This window comes from Oncorhynchus clarkii, chromosome 7, assembly GCF_045791955.1.
Source record: "Oncorhynchus clarkii lewisi isolate Uvic-CL-2024 chromosome 7, UVic_Ocla_1.0, whole genome shotgun sequence".
Classification (NCBI taxonomy): Eukaryota; Metazoa; Chordata; class Actinopteri; order Salmoniformes; family Salmonidae; genus Oncorhynchus; species Oncorhynchus clarkii.
The window spans coordinates 7886499-7896498 of record NC_092153.1 but is presented as its reverse complement, the minus strand read 5'-3'; the positions used below and the strand labels follow the sequence as shown (position 1 = coordinate 7896498).

At 41.3% G+C, this 10000-nt stretch overlaps 1 protein-coding gene across 1 annotated transcript in view; it reads right to left on the bottom strand.

Moving 5' to 3' along the window:
- LOC139413994 (glypican-5-like) overlaps positions 1–10000 on the bottom strand; it is a 169608-nt gene that overhangs the window by 155715 nt on the left and 3893 nt on the right. The gene's annotated exons all lie outside the window — the stretch shown is intronic.

Below are 10000 nucleotides of genomic sequence, written 5' to 3'. Positions count from 1 at the left end.
CTGCTGCTTTAAAACAGACTTACCAACCCTCCTGGGGTTCCTCAGAGCAGAGACATGTACTGTCGAGGCCTGCTGCTTTAAAACAGACTTACCAACCCTCCTGGGGTTCCTCAGAGCAGAGACATGTACTGTCGAGGCCTGCTGCTTTAAAACAGACTTACCAACCCTCCTGGGGTTCCTCAGAGCAGAGACATGTACTGTCGAGGCCTACTGCTTTAAAACAGACTTACCAACCCTCCTGGGGTTCCTCAGAGCAGAGACATGTACTGTCGAGGCCTGCTGCTTTAAAACAGACTTACCAACCCTCCTGGGGTTCCTCAGAGCAGAGACATGTACTGTCGAGGCCTGCTGCTTTAAAACAGATGGATGACGAAGAACACAGTCATATGGAAACATTCATCAAACACTTCAACACTAAAAAGAAAGAGAACATGAAAGAATATGAAGAAACACACAGATATAAAATGGACTCCCCCTCCCGGTTTAAAAGCACAATCCTAACCCAACACCTTCTCAGGGGAATCCTGGACTCCCCCTCTCTCTCTCTCTCTCTCTCTCTCTCTCCCCTCTCTCTCTCTCTCTCTCTCTAACCCAACACCTCTCCTGGACTCCCCCTCTCTCTCTCTCTCTCTCTCCCCCTCTCTCTCTCTCTCTCTCTCTCGGTTTAAAAGCACAATCCTAACCCAACACCTCAGGGGAATCCTGGACTCCCCCTCTCTCTCTCTCTCTCTCTCCCCCTCTCTCTCTCTCTCTCTCTCTCTCTCTCTCTCTCTCCCTCTCTCTCTCTCGGTTTAAAAGCACAATCCTAACCCAACACCTCCTCAGGGGAATCCTGGACTCCCCCTCTCTCTCTCTCTCGGTTTAAAAGCACAATCCTAACCCAACACCTCCTCAGGGGAATCCTGGACTCCCCCCCTCTCTCTCTCTCTCTCTCGGTTTAAAAGCACAATCCTAACCCAACACCTCCTCAGGGGAATCCTGGACTCCCCCTCTCTCTCTCTCTCTCTCTCGGTTTAAAAGCACAATCCTAACCCAACACCTCCTCAGGGGAATCCTGGACTCCCCCTCTCTCTCTCCCCCTCTCTCTCTCTCTCTCTCTCGGTTTAAAAGCACAATCCTAACCCAACACCTCCTCAGGGGAATCCTGGACTCCCCCCCTCTCTCTCTCTCTCTCGGTTTAAAAGCACAATCCTAACCCAACACCTCCTCAGGGGAATCCTGGACTCCCCCTCTCTCTCTCTCTCTCTCTCTCTCTCCCTCTCTCTCTCTCTCTCTCTCGGTTTAAAAGCACAATCCTAACCCAACACCTCCTCAGGGGAATCCTGGACTCCCCCTCTCTCTCTCTCTCTCTCTCCCCCTCTCCCCCTCTCTCTCTCTCAGTATAAAAGCACAATCCTAACCCAACACCTCCTCAGGGGAATCCTGGACTCCCCCTCTCTCTCTCTCTCTCTCTCCCCCTCTCCCCCTCTCTCTCTCTCAGTATAAAAGCACAATCCTAACCCAACACCTCCTCAGGGGAATCCTGGACTCCCCCCCCCTCTCTCTCTCTCTCTCGGTTTAAAAGCACAATCCTAACCCAACACCTCCTCAGGGGAATCCTGGACTCCCCCTCTCTCTCTCTCTCTCTCTCGGTTTAAAAGCACAATCCTAACCCAACACCTCCTCAGGGGAATCCTGGACTCCCCCTCTCTCTCTCTCTCTCTCTCGGTTTAAAAGCACAATCCTAACCCAACACCTCCTCAGGGGAATCCTGGACTCCCTCTCTCTCAGACAGAGAGAGGGAGAGAAAGAGAGATAGAGAGAGAGAGAAAGACAGAGACAGAGAGAGAGAGAGAGAGAGAGAGACAGAGACAGAGACAGAGAGACAGAGACAGAGACAGAGAGACAGAGAGAGAGAGAGAGAGAGAGAGAGAGAGAGAGAGAGAGAGAGAGAGAGAGAGAGAGAGAAAGACAGAGACAGAGACAGAGAGACAGAGACAGAGAGAGAGAGAGAGAGAGAGAGAGAGAGAGAGAGAGAGAGAGAGAGAGAGAGAGAGAGAGAAAGACAGAGACAGAGACAGAGACAGAGAGAGAGAGAGAGAGAGAGAGAGAGAGACAGAGAGAGAGAGACAGAGAGAGAGAGAGAGAGAGAGAGAGAGGCAGAGAGAGAGAGAGAGAGAGAGAGAGAGGCAGAAAGAGGCACCGGAAAACAAATTCTAATCAGTCATGGAAATGAAAGTGCTGTAGTAGTAGTAAAGTAGAATAAATTGTCTCCCTGTTCAAAAAGAAGATGGAGAACAAATCATCAGTTTTAGTGCCGCTGCAGCCAACTAGCACAAAAATAATATTGAGACAGTCAAAACGATGAGACATATTGTCAAAACACTGAGATATTGTCAAAACGATGAGATATATTGTCAAAACACTGAGATATTGTCAAAACTATGAGACATATTGTCAAAACACTGAGATATATTGTCAAAACACTGAGACATATTGTCAAAACGCTGAGACATATTGTCAAAACACTGAGATATTGTCAAAACGATGAGACATATTGTCAAAACACTGAGATATTGTCAAAACGATGAGACATATTGTCAAAACGCTGAGACATATTGTCAAAACACTGAGATATTGTCAAAACGATGAGACATATTGTCAAAACACTGAGATATTGTCAAAACGATGAGACATTGTCAAAACGATGAGACATATTGTCAAAACAATGAGACATATTGTCAAAACGCTGAGATATCGTCAAAATGATGAGGCATATCGTCAAAACGATGAGACATATTGTCAAAACGATGAGACATATTGTCAAAACGATGAGACATATTGTCAAAACGATGAGATATTTTGTCAAAACGATGAGACATATTGTCAAAACACTGAGATATATTGTCAAAACGATGAGACATTGTCAAAACGATGAGACATATTGTCAAAACGATGAGATATCATCAAAACTATGAGACATATTGTCAAAACGATGAGACTTGTCAAAACGATGAGACATATTGTCAAAACACTGAGATATATTGTCAAAACACTGAGACATATTGTCAAAACACTGAGACATATTGTCAAAACACTGAGACATATTGTCAAAACGATGAGACATATTGTCAAAACACTGAGACATATTGTCAAAACGATGAGACAGTCAAAACGCTGAGACATATTGAGACATATTGTCAAAACGCTGAGACATATTGTCAAAACAATGAGACATATTGTCAAAACGATGAGACATATTGTCAAAACACTGAGACATATTGTCAAAACGATGAGACAGTCAATACGCTGAGACATATCGTCAAAACGCTGAGACATATCGTCAAAACGCTGAGACATATTGTCAAAACGCTGAGATATATTGTCAAAACGATGAGATATATTGTCAAAACGATGAGATATATTGTCAAAACGATGAGACATATTGTCAAAACTATGAGACATATTGTCAAAACACTGAGATATCGTCAAAACGATGAGACATATTGTCAAAACGATGAGACATATTGTCAAAACGATGAGACATTGTCAAAACGATGAGATATATTGTCAAAACGATGAGACATATTGTCAAAACGATGAGACATATTGTCGAAACGATGAGACATATTGTCAAAACTATGAGACATATTGTCAAAACTATGAGACATATTGTCAAAACGATGAGACATATTGAGACATATTGTCAAAACGATGAGACATATTGTCAAAACGATGAGACATATTGAGACATATTGTCAAAACGATGAGACATATTGTCAAAACGATGAGACAGTCAAAACGCTGAGACATATTGTCAAAACGCTGAGATATATTGTCAAAACGATGAGATATATTGTCAAAACGATGAGATATATTGTCAAAACGATGAGACATATTGTCAAAACGATGAGACATATTGTCAAAACGATGAGACATATCGTCAAAACGATGAGACATATTGTCAAAACGATGAGACATATTGTCAAAACGATGAGACATATTGTCAAAACGATGAGATATTTTGTCAAAACGATGAGACATATTGTCAAAACACTGAGATATATTGTCAAAACGATGAGACATTGTCAAAACGATGAGACATATTGTCAAAACGATGAGATATCGTCAAAACTATGAGACATATTGTCAAAACGATGAGACTTATTGTCAAAACGATGAGACATATTGTCAAAACACTGAGATATATTGTCAAAACACTGAGACATATTGTCAAAACGATGAGACATATTGTCAAAACGATGAGACATATTGTCAAAACACTGAGACATATTGTCAAAACGATGAGACAGTCAAAACGCTGAGACATATTGAGACATATTGTCAAAACGCTGAGACATATTGTCAAAACAATGAGACATATTGTCAAAACGATGAGACATATTGTCAAAACACTGAGACATATTGTCAAAACGATGAGACAGTCAATACGCTGAGACATATCGTCAAAACGCTGAGACATATCGTCAAAACGCTGAGACATATTGTCAAAACGCTGAGATATATTGTCAAAACGATGAGATATATTGTCAAAACGATGAGATATATTGTCAAAACGATGAGACATATTGTCAAAACTATGAGACATATTGTCAAAACACTGAGATATCGTCAAAACGATGAGACATATTGTCAAAACGATGAGACATATTGTCAAAACGATGAGACATTGTCAAAACGATGAGATATATTGTCAAAACGATGAGACATATTGTCAAAACGATGAGACATATTGTCGAAACGATGAGACATATTGTCAAAACTATGAGACATATTGTCAAAACTATGAGACATATTGTCAAAACGATGAGACATATTGAGACATATTGTCAAAACGATGAGACATATTGTCAAAACGATGAGACATATTGAGACATATTGTCAAAACGATGAGACATATTGTCAAAACGATGAGACAGTCAAAACGCTGAGACATATTGTCAAAACGCTGAGATATATTGTCAAAACGATGAGATATATTGTCAAAACGATGAGATATATTGTCAAAACGATGAGACATATTGTCAAAACGATGAGACATATTGTCAAAACTATGAGACATTGTCAAAACTATGAGACATATTGTCAAAACACTGAGATATCGTCAAAACGATGAGACATATTGTCAAAACGATGAGACAGAGACATATTGTCAAAACGATGAGATATATTGTCGAAACGATGAGACATATTGTTAAAACGCTGAGACATAGAGACATATTGTCAAAACGATGAGATATATTGTAAAAACGATGAGACATATTGTCAAAACGCTGAGACATATTGAGACATATTGTCAAAACGATGAGATATATTGTCAAAACACAGACATGTTGTCAAAACGCTGAGACATTTTGAGACATATTGTCAAAATGATGAGACATATTGTCGAAACGATGAGACATATTGTCAAAACGATGAGATATATTGTCAAAACGATGAGACATATTGTCAAAACGATGAGACATATTGTCAAAACGATGAAACATATTGTCAAAACGATGAGACATATTGTCGAAACGATGAGACATATTATCAAAACGATGAGACATATTGTCAAAACAATGAGATATATTGTCAAAACACTGAGACATATTGAGACATATTGTCAAAACGATGAGATATATTGTCAAAACACAGACATATTGTCAAAACGATGAGACATATTGAGACATATTGTCAAAACGATGAGATATATTGTCGAAACGATGAGACATATTGTCAAAACGCTGAGACATATTGTCAAAACAATGAGACATATTGTCAAAACACTGAGATATATTGTCAAAACGATGAGATATATTGTCAAAACAATGAGACATATTGTCAAAACACAGATATATTGTCAAAACGATGAGATATATTGTCAAAACGATGAGATATATTGTCAAAACGATGAGATATATTGTCAAAACGATGAGATATATTGTCAAAACGATGAGATATATTGTCAAAACGATGAGATATATTGTCAAAACGATGACATATATTGTCAAAACGATGAGATATATTGTCAAAACGATGAGACATATTGTCAAAACAATGAGACATATTGTCAAAACAATGAGATATCGTCAAAACGATGAGACATATTGTCAAAACAATGAGACATATTGTCAAAACAATGAGATATCGTCAAAACGATGAGACATATTGACAAAACGATGAGACATATTGTCGAAATTCTATGTAAATGTTTGTATGTTTTCTCCATCACTAGTCCTTCTAGGTGCTGGCAGGAGGCCCTGACTGAGAAGATGAGTTAATACAGGCATTCTCTCTCTCTCTCTCTCCAGGGATAGACAGACCCACTCCTCCACGCTGATTATGAGTCAGGAGCATAGAGAATCAACAACACCTACACAGTACTGGCACCGATAAGACTAAAACATTTACCTCTGTCACAAACAGACACAGGCTGGAAACAGACACGCTGCCCGAAACCCACCGCGTTAGTCCTCTCCGTTGGAAGGAAGCCGCTAGTTTTATAGAAACCTGATAACTAAAACAAACTGACGGAGAGATGAGGTGATGTCATCTTATTGATACAACTCCTACCCACCAATTATTTATATTAAATCAATTACTTCATAAAACTAGAGCAGGTTTAGTAGCAAACGGAGAAAACTCTGAGGCTGGCGGATTATTAATCAGAGAGGTGTCAGAGAGGTGCCAGAGAGGGTGTCAGAGAGGGTGCCAGAGAGGGTGCCAGAGAGGGTGCCAGAGAGGGTGCCAGAGAGGGTGCCAGAGAGGTGCCAGAGAGGTGCTAGAGAGGTGCTAGAGAGGTGCCAGAGAGGGTGCCAGAGAGGGTGCCAGAGAGGGTGCCAGAGAGGTACCAGAGAGGTGTCAGAGAGGTGCCAGAGAGGTGTCAGAGAGGTGCCAGAGAGGGTGACATTAGACCAGACAAACTAGAATATAGGCCTACTGTAGAGCTGGCCGCTGCAGTGAATGGTAATTGAGATGGGGAGTGTGTGTGTGTGTGGTTTATGAGTTGTGTGTGTGTGTGGTTTATGAGTTGTGTGTGTGTGTGGTTTATGAGTTGTGTGTGTGTGTGGTTTATGAGTTGTGTGTGTGTGTGTGTGTGTGTGTGTGTGTGTGTGTGTGTGTGTGTGTGTGTGTGTGTGTGTGTGTGTGTGTGTGTTATGACAGCCGCATTTGAAGTGTGATTGAGCTGTTGGCACTATAAGTGGGCGAGAGTGACATGAATACAGAGCAGTACAGAGTTGGAACAAGGGAGGAGCAGGGAGGAGAGGAGATGGAGGAGGGGAGAACAGACAGTCTTCTGAATGACTTCAGAGAGAGAGAGAGAGAGAGAGAGAGAGAGAGAGAGAGAGAGAGAGAGAGAGAGAGAGAGAGAGAGGCAGAGAGAGAGAGAGAGAGAGAGAGAGAGAGACAGAGAGGGAGACGGAGAGAGAGAGACAGAGAGACAGAGATAACAAAGCCGCCACCTACAGAGAGATGAACCTGGAGAAGAGTTTCTCTCTAGGCTGTCTTCTCTTGAGAGCCAGGTCCTTTCTCAACAGCAAGGCTATGCTCACCGAGTCTGTACATAGTCAAAGTTTTCTTAAGTTTGGATCAGTCACATTCGTCAGGTATTCTGCCACTGTGTACTCGCTGTTTAGGGACAAATAGCAGCCAGGACCGGGAGTCTAATTGTGTTTCTGTGTGGCTCTGTAGGGTCTGTTTGTGAACAGAGCCACACAAGGAAAACAGACATCTGAATGACATCTTATGGAGACAAGACAGGGTTGTCCTGTGTCACCCATTGTCTTCACACATGATGGCAGTCGGTGGATATTAGGTTGTGAAAGAGGTCGTAGTCCTTCTCTATAGATGTCTATAGAAATATAGATCTAATCTAGGGCTGGGATGCTAATAACCGTGGGACTAACGCTTATGAATGAAGACATTCATGGAAAATAAAATAGATTTCAAAACCATTTTAGGATAAAAAATAAAAATAAAAAAGTTTAAATGTATTTTCATGTAGATATACTAATAGCTGGAGTGTTAATTAATTATTATAAGACGTTATTTTTGCTGACTTAGTTTGTCTTCTAAACTTTCAACATCCCCCTCTTTCCAACTTCCCTTTTGCTGCTCGACTAATCACTAGATGAGCGGGGGTGTAAAGAGAAACAGGCTGCGGCACCGCAGTAAAAAATAAATTATCATTTGATGAGTGGACTTTCTTTCATACAATGATCTTTTCATTGCTTTTTAATAAATAAAATAAATTGGTCTTCTTTAAAAAAAATAAAAAGTTGTTTGTGTCTGAACGACTCAACAGCAGTAGACAAGGTTGTTCTGTCTCTGAGGACTATGATGCTGAATGTTGTGGTGATACCAGTCTGTCTCTGAGGACTATGATGCTGAATGTTGTGGTGATACCAGTCTGACTATTAATGAACGACTCAACAGAAGTAGACAAGGTTGTTCTGTCTCTGAGGACTATGATGCTGAATGTTGTGGTGATACCAGTCTGTCTCTGAGGACTATAATGCTGAATGTTGTGGTGATACCAGTCTGACTCTGAGGACTATGATGCTGAATGTTGTGGTGATACCAGTCTGTATCTGAGGACTATGATGCTGAACGTTGTGGTGATATCAGTCTGTCTCTGAGGACTATAATGCTGAATGTTGTGGTGATACCAGTCTGTCTCTGAGGACTATAATGCTGAATGTTGTGGTGATACCAGTCTGTCTCTGAGGACTATAATGCTGAATGTTGTGGTGATACCAGTCTGACTCTGAGGACTATGATGCTGAATGTTGTGGTGATACCAGTCTGTATCTGAGGACTATGATGCTGAACGTTGTGGTGATATCAGTCTGTCTCTGAGGACTATAATGCTGAATGTTGTGGTGATACCAGTCTGTCTCTGAGGACTATAATGCTGAATGTTGTGGTGATACCAGTCTGACTCTGAGGACTATAATGCTGAATGTTGTGGTGATACCAGTCTGTATCTGAGGACTATGATGCTGAATGTTGTGGTGATACCAGTCTGTCTCTGAGGACTATAATGCTGAATGTTGTGGTGATACCAGTCTGTCTCTGAGGACTATGATGCTGAATGTTGTGGTGATACCAGTCTGTCTCTGAGGACTATGATGCTGAATGTTGTGGTGATACCAGGACTATAATGCTGTCCAGTCTGAGGACTATAATGCTGAATGTTGTGGTGATACCAGTCTGTCTCTGAGGACTATAATGCTGAATGTTGTGGTGATACCAGTCTGTCTCTGAGGACTATAATGCTGAATGTTGTGGTGATACCAGTCTGTCTCTGAGGACTATAATGCTGAATGTTGTGGTGATACCAGTCTGTCTCTGAGGACTATGAATGCTGAATGTTGTGGTGATACCAGTCTGTCTCTGAGGACTATAATGCTGAATGTTGTGGTGATACCAGTCTGTCTCTGAGGACTATAATGCTGAATGTTGTGGTGATACCAGTCTGTCTCTGAGGACTATAATGCTGAATGTTGTGGTGATACCAGTCTGTCTCTGAGGACTATAATGCTGAATGTTGTGGTGATACCAGTCTGTCTCTGAGGACTATAATGCTGAATGTTGTGGTGATACCAGTCTGTCTCTGAGGACTATAATGCTGAATGTTGTGGTGATACCAGTCTGTCTCTGAGGACTATAATGCTGAATGTTGTGGTGATACCAGTCTGTCTCTGAGGACTATAATGCTGAATGTTGTGGTGATACCAGTCTGTCTCTGAGGACTATAATGCTGAATGTTGTGGTGATACCAGTCTGTCTCTGAGGACTATAATGCTGAATGTTGTGGTGATACCAGTCTGACTCTGAGGACTATAATGCTGAATGTTGTGGTGATACCAGTCTGTCTCTGAGGACTATAATGCTGAATGTTGTGGTGATACCAGTCTGTCTCTGAGGACTATGATGCTGAATGTTGTGGTGATACCAGTCTGACTATTAATGAACGACTCAACAGCAGTAGACAAGGTTGTTCTGTCTCTGA